Raw genomic sequence first — 12,890 nt, 5'->3', positions numbered from 1 at the left:
ATTTCTAAAGTGCTCCCAAGCAGTGCTAGCAGTCAAGAGCAGAGCTTCTAAAGCTTTTTTTCAATTATCACTTATTTTTGTCCCAAGAAATTTTATTTGTTTTTGCTTTTTAATTTTTTAATTTTTAAATTTTAAATTTTTTAATTTTTGAGGGGTTTCATGCGTGGAGATGCTCAGGGGTTACTCTTGGCAGTCCTCAAGGAACCATATAAGATGTCAGTATTTGGACCTAATTGGCCATGTACAAGGCAAATGCCCTACTCACCATACTATCTCTCCAGCCCCAAAGAAATTCTTACACAGTCCAAGTACAAGGTATATAAAGTGGCTGTATGAATCAAACAGTTTCTTATAATAAGTCATGAAGAATTTCATCTTACAACAAATGTTTTCATGAGCCCCACATTCAGTGGACACAGTCCACAGTTTAAGAATTGGCTGCAGGGTCAGAGCTCAGGGCAAGTCCCGGGCTCTGGATTTTAGAGTAGATCACCCTGAGTGAGATTCAGTGAGAGCCTTCTGCACTGAGGTTGCCTCTAGTCTAGAAGGAACTTAGGGACGAAGACAGAGACCAGAGCAGGATGAAAGCTGCCAGGAAGGGGCTGGGAGGATCGAAGAGGGCCTAAGGTACATGCCTTGAACTTCAACCTCAGTTTGATTTCAACCTCACATGATCTTCCAAGGTCTGGAAGTGCCCAGAGGACTGAAGGATTGACCAGGTGACCCCCAGTACACAAGACCCAAGTGGTACCACAGCATCCTGAACTATACAGCCCAGTTGGCCAATAACCATTCAGAGTGCCCTCTGGGGTCCCCTGAGCACACCTTAATACCCCCAGTCCCCAGTCACCACCATTCAACAGAGAGCAGCCAGGCCTTCCCTGAGAAGATCGGGGAAATGGGGGGCATGAGTGAGGCGGAGTGTCTTGAGGCATCAGAGAGAATTTTAAAGCTGGAGTGTGTAGAACAGAATAAGAGTCAACTAGACTGAGGGATAGAGGGGAGGTGAGTCCCTGTGCTAAGGATCCAGTAAGAAAGAAGATCCCCACATAGGACATGGGCCAGCACTGCTGCTCAGATTGGAATTCAAGCCAGTAATAATAATAATAATTAATAATAATAACAATGAGCTCATAGCAGTGTATCTTGGGGGAAGGGACCATGGAGAGTGGTTTAAAATCCAGAGAGGAGAGCCGAGATTTAACAGAAGAAATAGAGCCTCTGTGAGCAGAATTTAAGAAGCCAAGTCAAGGGGCCAAGGAGCCAGAGAGATAGTACAGTGGGTAGGGCAGTTGCCTTCCATGCGGTTGACCAGGGTTTAATCTTGGCATCCCAAGCCCTACCAGGAGTGGCCCCTGATCACAGAGTAAGCCCTGAGCATTGACTGTGTATGACCCCCCATCAAAAAAGAGCAGAGTCAAATCATACTGGAGGCATGGGCAAAGGCTTAAGTGACTTACTGGTTAATGTACATAGATTCTATTTTCTTTTGATTTGGTTTTTCTCTTGGGGAAGGGGAGAGGGGAGGTACACCTTGCAATGCTCAGGGCTTACTCCTGGCTCTGCACTCAGGAATTACTCCTGGCAGTGCTCAGGGGACCATATGGGATGCCAGGAATTGAACCTGGATAGACTGTGTGCAAGGCAAATGCCCTACCTGCTGTGCTATCACTCCAACCCCAGAGATTCTATTTGAAAGGTTGAAAATTTCTCGAGATGGATGATAATGAAAGTTGTGAATCATTTAAATGTATTTAATGACACTAAATAGCACCCTAAAAATGGTAAAATGATTGGACTTGTGTTTTTAAAGAGCAATTGAGAGAGAGAGAGAGATTATCATACACAGCCGAGACTATAAGAAGATAGTACTGCCATCTGACTAAATATGGCTAAATCTGTAAACATGATCAAGATCCAAGTCTACTAGGTTCCTAAGATGCTGGAAAATGGGCCAGCTGAAATTAAAACAAAGTGTTTTAACCATCTCTCAATTCCAGCTCCCCTTCCTTTTCACTCTTCTACCATAATATATGGTGCTTATGTTCTTAAGGAATTAAAAAAAAAAAAATAAATGGGTTTCTGTTGTGCCTTGGAGCTTGACCTTCTCATCCTGAGTCATGAGACAGCTCAGCAGGGCCACGTTTGGATGTCTTAGCTGGGCTGCCAGGAACTAAAAGAACCAGGTTTACCCTGAGAGAGGGAAGGCAGGATGAGCTCTGAAAATGCCTGACCTCAGAGTCCTCGGGAACGTGTAGCCATTTTCTGGCTTCACAATTGAATTAGGGAGACAAGGGGAAAAACAGGACTAGTAGAAAAGAAAAACAAACTACCAAAGGAATGTACCAACCATCGCAGTTAGAAACATTCTTAAGAAGCAGGGGGAAATAGAAGCCAAGAAGCAGCTCAGTCAAAAGTTGGAAGAATAGAAGATCCAGACCACAAAGAGTGGAGAAAACAGACAGCGCCAGTTTATTTATTTATTTATTTTTCCTTTTTGGGTCACACCTGGTGATGCACAGGGGTTCCTCCAGGCTCTGCACTCAGGAGTTACTCCTGGCGGAGCTCAGGGGACCATATGGGGTGCTGGGAATCGAACTCGGGTCAGCCGCGTGCAAGGCAAATGCCCTACCCACTGTGCTACCTCTCCAGCCCCAGACAGTGCCAGTTTAGGCTAGGGAAGAAGCTCTACCCTAAAAACCAATGCAACAACTACAAAGGCTGCTGGGAGTGGGCTTACCTGAAAACAAAGGATGAACCTCAAGCTAGATGATGGAAAGAAATCCCTGACCGGATAAGGGCGACTGATAAGGGGCAGGGGAAGCCAAAACTACGTGTGAGGCTCAGACTATAGGCAGGTGGAGGGGAAAGGAAACCCCAGAGGAGTCAGGCAGGTGCCGAGATAGCAACAGGAGAAGTGCCACTCAATGCCTCTTTGGCAAACCACAGCACCCAAAAGGAGAGAGAGAACAAAAGGGAGTGCCCTGCCACAGAGGCGGGGTGGGGTGGGGGGATGGGGGGTGGGAGGGATACTGGGATCCGTGGTGGTGGAAAATGGGCACTGGTGGAGGGATGGGTACTTGATCATTGTATAATTGAAACCCAAGCACAAAAATTTGTAAGTCTACAACTGTACCTCATGGTGTTTCACTAATAAAAATTTTTTAAAAAAGAGGGGAAGCGCCAATGATACCCTCCATGGCAACCTATCCAGCAGGGTGAGTCCAGACAGCAAGGAGTTGGGAGGAGGCTGGCCTTGCACTGCAGGATCCAGAAGGTTCTCTAGTCCCTAAGCAGCTTCTGCCCCTTCTCTCTGCCTCCACCCTCTGTGGGTAATGGGGTGAATCCAGCAGCTACTCTTAAGTCATTAACAGGAATGGAGCTTGATGATATTTTCTGACTCAGCCTCATCAGACTCTTAATTTCTCTTTGGAAATCCATCATCTAGGATCAAGCGTCACTACCGCTCTCCCATGTAATCCTCCGGCTCCTCCTGGGTCATAATGGCAATTCCCCAGTCTCAAATGATAACGCAACGTTTCTGCACCCTGATGGGGGTGGGGAGCCTGTCTCTGATTACTTGTTCTCATACCTTGGTGATTCAGGGCTCCCTGCTCAAGTTTGTCCTCAGTCCTCATTACTTCATTGGAAAGCGCTTGTTTTCTTTTTGAAGGGAAATTTTTAAAGGGAGCATGAATCTCATTGGCTACAGAGATCAAAGAACTTCCCTCTTGAAATAATGAGTAAATAGAAAAGACACTAAAGGTTGATGCAATTCATAATTATTCAAAATTATCTTCTCTTTTGAGCTGTTCTATTTCTAGGAGGCATGGGCTCTTCTCTATTTCCAGTAAGAAGTTAAGAAGGACTCATTATCTAACACTTATGAAGATTTTAGAGAACTTTGATACCCATGATTTCAACCAATCTTCACAAACCCCAAGGATGTAAGTAAAGGAGTCTTTAGGATGACGATGTGCATGGAAAACAAAAATAGTCTCGGTGAGCAGACATGAGCCCAAGGAATGAGCTTAACTGCAGGACTACCTGCGGCCAGTCACCAACAAGGACTTGGTGTCTACAGGAATTGCAAAATCCTGGAATTCTCTCCCAGGGAAACGTGACTCAATCCACCTTGTCCCAGCTGAGAGAGGCCTCTCAGGAAGAAAACCGGGGGCTTCGCGCAGCACACCATGTAGAAATTGCTGGAGTTCCTGCTTCCTCAGATTCCGAAAAGGCGGTGTGCCCTCAAAACCAACCAGGCACCCACTTACGAGATCCCCAACCAGGTTAAGATGAAGGACTCAGTAATGTGGCAGGGAGCTGCCCAGAGGCCGAGAGGAAACTGAGGAAGGAATAAAGAGCTCGGGGGACGTGGGAACAAGACGGGAGCAGCAATCCCAGAAGGGGAGACTTTTCGAGGACCCTGGAGCAGGAAACTAGGTCCTACTAAGACTCTGGTGTCTGAACAAAAATAGCAGCTGGAAGGGAGGTGGACTTCGGTGCAACCCTCTTAGCCCTACAGCCCCCAGAGGGTGTCTTCGACGCAAAGCCCAGTCAGTCCAGGTCTATGTTAGGTGCTAAAAGAATGATGGCCAAGAAGAACTGAGCGCAGTGCAGACACAGGACACAGATCCTTTTTTAGCACCATCCCATCGCGAATCTCCCAGCCTTGGCAGCTGCCTTACTCTGAAGTCACTAGACAAGTCAGGCAGGTGGAAGGAACTCAAGGAGCACACAGAAGGTACTGTGCTGGAGATATGATCTCATCGTGTTGGGATAGGGCCCCCACCTCAGCTCCCAGCTGATTACAAAGAGGGTAGGACTGGGGTCAGAGGCAGGGTGTTTGGGGACAGGAGGCAAGTCTGATGCCTTGACGTGCTGGGTGTCATTTGGTTAAGCACTCGGCTCTCGGGTCCTTCCAGGGGAATGGTAGAGTCACAAAGCCAGGGTTTCCCAAAGCCAGGCTGATATGTGTGACACTTGTCCACAGAAGCAACAGCTGCTTCACTGCCCCCGTCCTCCATCATCAGCCTCTTCTTCCTCACTCCAATACCCAGTGTCCAACAGAAGCGTGGTAAGACTCCCTGAAGAGTGGAGAGAACCCATCTGTGGAAAAGAGGGCCCTCTTGCTCTGAGGGAGATTTCAGGATTACTTGTCTGTAGGGATTCAAACATCCTCTATTTTACAGGAGAGGCTCATCTGTCAGTGCTCAGATTGATGGCACTTTCTGAAGTCCCAGGCCACCCCACTGCTAACAAGGGTCTCTGTCTCTCAGCTCCTTTCTTTCTACAAGCTACTTGGAAGCACCTTAGAGCTATCAAAGGAGGCAACCTTTTCAGGAGAGGACAGAGACTCTTCCTGCCCTCATTATTTTTTTTTGCAAACTTTTAAAAAAAAATTTTATTGGTGTGGGGATGGAGAGATAGGACAGTGGGCAGGGCGTTTGCTGGGTTCGATTCCCAGCATCCCATATGGTCCCCTGAGCACCGCCAGGAGTAACTCCTGAGTGCAGAGCCAGGAGGAACCCCTGTGCATCGCCGGGTGTGACCCAAAAAGAAAAAAAAATTATTGGTGAAACACCATGAGGTACAGTTGTAGACTCACAAATTTTTGTGCTTGGGTTTCAGTTATACAATGATCGAGTACCCATCCCTCCACCAGTGCCCATTCTCCACCACTACTAACCCCAGTATCCCTCCCACCCCCCCCATCCCCACCATCCCACCCTGCCTTTGTGGCAGGGCATTCCCTTTCGTTCTCTCTATCCTTTTGGGGGCTGTGGTTTGCAAAAGAGGCATTGAGGAATGTTCGGTCTGTAGTCTACTTTCAGCATGCATCTCCCATCCTGCCTGCCCCAACTTTTTTATCCCCCCCACCCCCACCCGGAGCCAGACATCCTCTTGGGACTGTAGGGCTGAGGGTTGAACCGAAATCCACCTCCCCTCCAGCTGCTATTCTTGTTTGGGGGGAGATGGGAAGGTAGCAGCAATTCTTCACAACAGCAGCGCCTGCTCTGCCGCAGAAATCTGGAGACTCAAAATAAAGGTTCCGGTCATCACCATGGAAACCGGCCATCTCTCTGCCTCCCCTTCACAGGCATTTGCTCATTGACTCATTCCCTCCCACCCCGAAGTCATATCAGTGCATAAGATTTTTCTTTGTGGTCAATGCACTCATCCATTTGGAACAAAGAACAGAAAACGGCAGGCTAGGGCAGGCAGGGGCGGGATGGACGCTGACCCCCGCTTTCTGTCCACTCACCCCTCCACTCACCACTCACCTGGGAGATGAGTTCTGGCACAGATGCTCTGCTGACTCCCCCCACCCCCTCAGCGCCCTCGGGCCCCTCCTCCCTCTGCCCACACAGTTGCCTCCGCCCAGAATCCCTGCTCTATTAGTTACCTAATGCGGACGGCTCAGTTCCAGTGCTCCTAGCTCTCACCCACTCATCATCCTTAGCCTGCTGCCCTCGAGTCCAAGAGCCTTCACCTTCATCTCCACCCACCCTTCCTGCCACCCCTAAGCATACTATTTTCACAGTCCCAGAGCCTCTCGTTTCTTCCTGGCTATCCGCCATCCTAACATTTCTCCAGTACAGCCTCCTCCTCATCCAACCTGCCCCCAGACTCACGAGAACTCCTTTAAAAGAAATCTTGTGGGGACCAGAGAGAGAGTATTGCAGGTAGAGTGCTTGCCTTGCCCACAGTCAACCTGGGTTTGATCCCCTGCATGCCATATGGTCCTGAGCCCTACCAGGGATAACTCCCAAGTGCAGAGCCAAGAGGAACCCCTGAGCATCACCAAGTGTGTCCCAAAAACCAAAATCAGAATAATAGCACCGTAGCACTGTCCTCCCGTTGTTCATCGATTTGCTCGAGCGGGCACCAGTAACGTCTCTCAACAAATTGTGAGACTTGTTGTTACTGTGTTTGGCATATCGAATAAGTCACAGGTAGTTTGCCAGGCTTTGCTGTGCGGGCGAGATGCTCTCGGTAGCATGCTGGGCTGTCTTAGAGGGGCCGAGGAATCGAACCTGGGTCGGCCACATGCAAGGCAAACGCCCTACGCGCTGTGCTATCGCTCCAGCCTCCAACTACTACTACTAATAATAATAAATAAACAAATATATAAATGAAAGAGTCTTAGAAATCATCAATATCTCCCACAATTTATTCGCCTTTTTCCTTCATGGTCTGATGCACCTTTCAAAATGTATCATTGAACATTTGGGCCCTTGGGAGAAGAGAGGAAACAAAGGAAATCTCTGTGTTCCTTCTCCTAGGTGGGTCTAGCCCGGCTCCCCTCTGAGGGCTGAAGCTTAATTAGCCTTTCCAGGTTACCCCAAGATTCTTGAGAGAGGAACCATAAACTATTCGGAACTGGAAAGAATTTTATCAGCGTCTTTCACGGCTTTGTTTGTTCTTCCATTTCTCTAACTCAGACTCTTTATCCAAGTCCCTTCAGTCATAAAACAACCTCAAAAGGATGATCTGAGACCAAAGTACATAGAGCCACCCCAAAACCTGGCCCTCGCCCCACCCTGAGATTTGAAAGGGGCACCTGGATCCCCATAGACATTCCCTCATCTTCCCTCACCTACCAACGAAGCATCCATCCTCAAACACGGTATCCCACTGACCGCCCCGCTCCCCATCTGGGAAAAAATGGAAGCGAAAGATGACTCAGGGGGCCGGGGAGGATCAAGGCTTGTTGAGAGCTTTGAGATCTCTGGATGAAAAGTAAGTAGGGTGGGGAGTTGTGAAAAAGTTTGGTGAAGCGTCTGGGGCTCAGGACTAGATCACTGCCCACCCCACCCACCCACTTCCCAGACTTCTTAGTCTATTTTAAATGGGTGCGAGACAGGTTTGCACTGAAGCATGAACACTTTAAACTAGCCTGAATAGAACTGCCCAGTACTTACTTCTTCTCTGGATGCTCCAAACGACAGACACATTTGTTTACAATGTGTCACATTTGTTTGCAACCGACTGTTTCAGCCAAACGAGCTTTTTTACGAATGTTACTGGGAGGCCTGACTGTTACTCACCTGGTCAAGCTATGGACTCCGCTGGAAACTGCAGCTTTCAGAGTGCTGCTCTTCCATGTCTCTGGAGCTATTTAACCTTTCAAAACCAAGGCGAGCTGGAAACGACCCCAGGGAACATTAAAGGTGGCCCCAAAACATTAAAGCAGTAGCTGCTGCCTCTTTGCTTCTTGGTTTGTTTGTTTTGGGGCGATGCATCACCACGACCAGTCACGCTCAGGGATTATTCCTGGCTCTGCACTCAGGAAACTGCTCCTAGCTGCACTCAGGGGACAATATGGGATGGTGGGGATGAAACCCAGGTTGGCCCCTTGCAAGGCGAGCAACCTCCTCCGTGTAGCACTGCTCCTGCCCCACCAATGCCTTCTATTACTTTTCTCATTAAAAGCACCAGTTATTAGGGCCAGCATGATAGAACAGCACGTAAGGCACTTGCCTTGCAAGTGGTCTGCCCCGGTTCAATCCCCAGCACCCCAGATGGTCCCCTGAGCACTGCCAGGAGTGATTCCTGAGTACAGAACGAGGAGTAACTACTGAACACCACCAAGGTGATCAAAAACAAACAAACAAATAAAGTACCAGTTACCTACTAATAACCAAAGCTGAGACGCCCCCTCCCATTTCAGATACATCATCAATTTCTTCTTCTTCTTCTTCTTCTTCTTCTTCTTCTTCTTCTTCTTCTTCTTCTTCTTCTTCTTCTGCTTCTGCTGCTTCTTCTTCTTCTTCTTCTCTCATCACTTCTGTTCTCCCACTAACCCCATCAAAGCCCACCAGTGCCCAGCTCTGCTCATGTTTCCCGGACATTGGTACCTCCGTCCTTTCCTGTCTATTCCCATTGCCCTACTTTAGTCCTTAGCATCCACATTTAAACTTCTACAGCACGATTCTAACTGACATCCCTGTCTTTCTTTTCCAACTTATCGCCCACTTAAAATTTTTTTTCATACATTTTGGGCCAGAGAGGCCGTTTGGTATGTAGCCTGTGTGATTTCATTTTTTTTTTTTTTTGCCTTTTGAGTCACACCCAGCGATGCTCAGGGGTCACTCCTGGCTCTGCACTCAGAAACCACTCCTGGCAGTGCTGGGGGGATCATATGGGATGCCGGGGATCGAACCCGGATCGGCCGTGTCCAAGGCAAACGCCCTACCCACCGTGCTATCGCTCCAGCCCCTAGCCTATGTGATTTCAATCCTCTTCACTGCATATGGTCCCTCCAGTCCCGCCAGGAGTAAATACTGAGCACTGCTGAGTGAGCCCCCAACAAAAAATGTTTTAAGTAATTTTAGTATATTATTTCATGCTCTCCTAGAACTTAAAGTTATAATGTTGGTGAGGGTTTTCTTGGGGGGGGGGGGGGTGGCTCTACCTGGTGGTGCTCAGAGCTTACTCCTGGCTCTACGATCACTCCTGCCGTGGATTGGGGGACCATATGTGGAACTAGGATCAAACCAGGGTCAGCTGCATGCAAGGCAAGCACCCTACCAGCTGTACTATCACCTTGGTCCCTAGAACCTAAAATTCTGTTTATATCTCTTTCAAGATATAAAGTTCTGTTCATATCTAGTGTTCTGCTAGATAAATGGGTCATTCATTAATTCAACAAATACACATTTAATATCTAGATGTTGAATTACTATATGTTTAGCTGGTTGAGAAAGCAAAGTTGAATATGTATCACCTTTGCCCTTTAGAAGCTCAAAATGGGACTAGGGAGATGCCTCAGGGGCCAGGAGGTAGTCCTTGCAAGGGTAGGGACCTGAATTCAATCCCTGGCACCACATGGTTCCTGGACACCACTGGATGTGGCCCCTGAAGTCTCAGAGCAGCTCAAGGTATGACCCTGATGTCCCCTGAGTACTGCTACTAGGCCTTAGCACTGAGCCATTAGGCTAAGTTACTGAAGTGCCACAGGGAGTGGACCCTGCCCCTCTGAGCATTGCTTGAATGCTCCCTGAAAAAAATCAGCTCTGGTTAGTGTCCCTAGCATACAGTTTTGCTTTTCTAGTTCCATGACTGTCCTGTTTTACTCATAGTGAACATTCTCCCATCCGTCCTTAATGCATCCTTAATACATTTTTTTTTTTACTTTTGGGTCACACCTGGCAATCTCAGGGGTTATTCCTGGCTCTGGCCTAAGGAATTACTCCTGGCGGTATTCATGGGACCATGGAATGCTGGGGACTGAACCCGGGTCAGCCATGTGCAAGGCAAACGCCCTACCCGCTGAACTATCACTCCAGTCCCACATCCTTAAAATCTTACCACTTGCATGAATTTTTCCTAAGTATTTCATCACAAATCTTCCCTCATTTATGAGAATTCCAATTAACACTTAATGTTTGTACCACTCACTGACATATTTTCTCAATGCTTTTAGCAAAGTGCCTCACACGTGACTGTGTCTATGATGTGACTACAAACACCATACAGGCCTGCTGAGGAAGTGAATTTCTGAAATGGAAAGGCAGTCTTGTATCATGGAAAAGCTGTGGTTCTGAAGTCAGAAGATGTGAGCTTGGTTCCCAGCCCCACCAATGATTAGATGAGATCTTCAATTCTGAGTCTAGTATACAAGATGTATGAGCCTTCAACTTAAAGGAAGGAACAAAAAAACATATGAAAAGTGCAAACAAGGGCCTAGCACTAAAAGATGCTCAATAAATATTCCCTGGAGGGAATTATCTTCTGAGGGCGTCTTCCAGCTTTATCGGTTTATGCAAGTCACAGAAACACATCCAAGAAAGACACACCAACCTCTCACTCATCCTTCATGTTAATTCTTGAACTCTTCCACATCTAGTCTAGCTCTTATACTGGCTGTAACCCAGTATCCTTCTCTGTGAAGCTTCCCTCTGTACTTTCAGCCAGGAATTCCAAGTTAGAAAATTGTTCTCAGAACTTCGACTCTGGAGAATTGATTTCCTATCTATCCTTGCATTTCCTATGCCCAGCATTATCTTCTAAGCACTTCTGAAAATGCTTACACCTAGGATATTAAGTCTTCAGGTCTCAACAACTCTCCTCATCAAGCTCAACTACCTCCTCTCCCAAGATCTCACAGGGAGTGAGAAGGGCTTGATACAGTGGCCTACGCAATGAGTATCTCTTCATCCAAGTAAAATAAGTCAAGGATCATCCAACCTGGAAGGAGAAGTGATTGAAGACACTGCACACTTTTTCCTTATACTTAGGTAAGAGTCTAAAACCTGGCAAATACAAAAAGAAATGCAGGAGGGTAAGTCCAGGGATCCAAGGCGACAACAGTCATCCTCTCATAATCGCCATCACTAACAGCAGAAGCATCTACTCACCACAGCTGGGAGTCACCTTGGATGGGGAGAAGGAGAAAGGGAGGGATGAGTCAGCGGGAAGCTGAAAACAGAGGGTTTTGTTTAAGGGGAAGAAGCGTGTGATGCAAGCACTAAGGAAACAATGTGCTCCCTGTTTCTCCCCCCCCCCCCAAGGCCTCCACCTCCCTCCTCTCCCCACACCCCAGCCAGCGCCTTGACCAGGTCTCTGGTCACAATCAGGGCAAGAGAAGAAGCTCCCTAAGAAGCTCCAGGTTCCTTCAAGCCATTCCCCACGCAACAGCCTCAACCTCTGCCTTCATCTTAAACTTTCCTCTTTCCAGGGGCCAGTGACGGCTCACAATTGTGCTGAAGTCCAAACCCTGATTCCCCAGTTAAGCACTAGAGCTTAAGTTTTCTGCTACAACGTCACAATGCTCTGTCTCCCTTGAACAAAGTGAATCTCTGTTTTCTCTATCTCCGAACCTTCACAACAATCTCTGTCTGGCACCTCTCTCTCTCTCTTTCGCTCTCTCATTTGGTCACACCCAGCAGTGCCCAGGGGCCACTCTCAGGGGAGTGGGGGATCAGATGGTGTCAGGGATCAAACCCAGGTTCCTGCACTCAGTGCATGCACTGCAGTTCCCTGAGTTGTCTTCCTAGCCCTCTTTGTTCACTTTTTTTTTAAAAAAAAAAAAAAGTGTTTGGAGCACACCCTACAGTGTTCATGGCTTTTTCTTGGTTCTGTGCTCAAGTCACTGCTAGCAGTACGCAGAGGGCCCCAGTATTGGGGACTGACCCAGGGTTAGCAAGAACAGCAAGTGACCTCTGGTACTATCTCTCCAAACTCACTTTAAAAAATTTGGGGGCCACAACTGGCAATGCTCGGGGTTACTCTTAGTTCTGCACGCAGGAATCACTCCTGTCAGTGTTCAGGGGACCATATGGGATACCCAGGTCTGTCAAATGCATGGCAAACACCCTACCTGTTGTACTATTGCTCCGGCCCCACTAGACTCACTTTTTATCACAGGTCATTCCTCTCTTTCTTTTATCTGCCCTGCTAGTAATTCTCCCTTAAGAAGGTTTCCTAAGTCAGTCACTCAATTCCAACCCCTCTCTGACATTATGAACCCTCAGTATGTAGCATCCACCTTACAATTTCATTGGTATGTTTCTGAAAGACTGTGTAGCCTTATGCTTCTCCTTCCCTTAATAATTTTTGAGGGCTTTATGTTCAGAATCAAGTATAAAAATAGTCGAAGTTAATTGAGTTATAAAAAAATGGAGTGGGCAACCTGGGGAGGGAGGAGAGAGGCAGTGATGGGTAGAATATCATGAAGATGGAAATGTGGGATGTACAATTGATGTCGGAGACCACAGAACGCTAGGATACCATCACTGGGGGTCAGGGAGACAATTCAGTGGACTGAAGCACATGTTTTACATGCAAGAATGGCTGGTTCTTTTTGTTTGTTTTGTTTTGTTCTGTTTGGGGAACTCACTCGGCAATGCTCAGGGCTTTCTCCTGGCCCTGCAACTCAAGAATCG

The sequence above is a fragment of the Sorex fumeus genome, unplaced genomic scaffold, assembly GCF_029834395.1.
Source record: "Sorex fumeus unplaced genomic scaffold, SorFum_2.1 ptg000042l, whole genome shotgun sequence".
Taxonomy (NCBI): Eukaryota; Metazoa; Chordata; class Mammalia; order Eulipotyphla; family Soricidae; genus Sorex; species Sorex fumeus.
Note: the sequence above shows the minus strand (reverse complement) of the source record.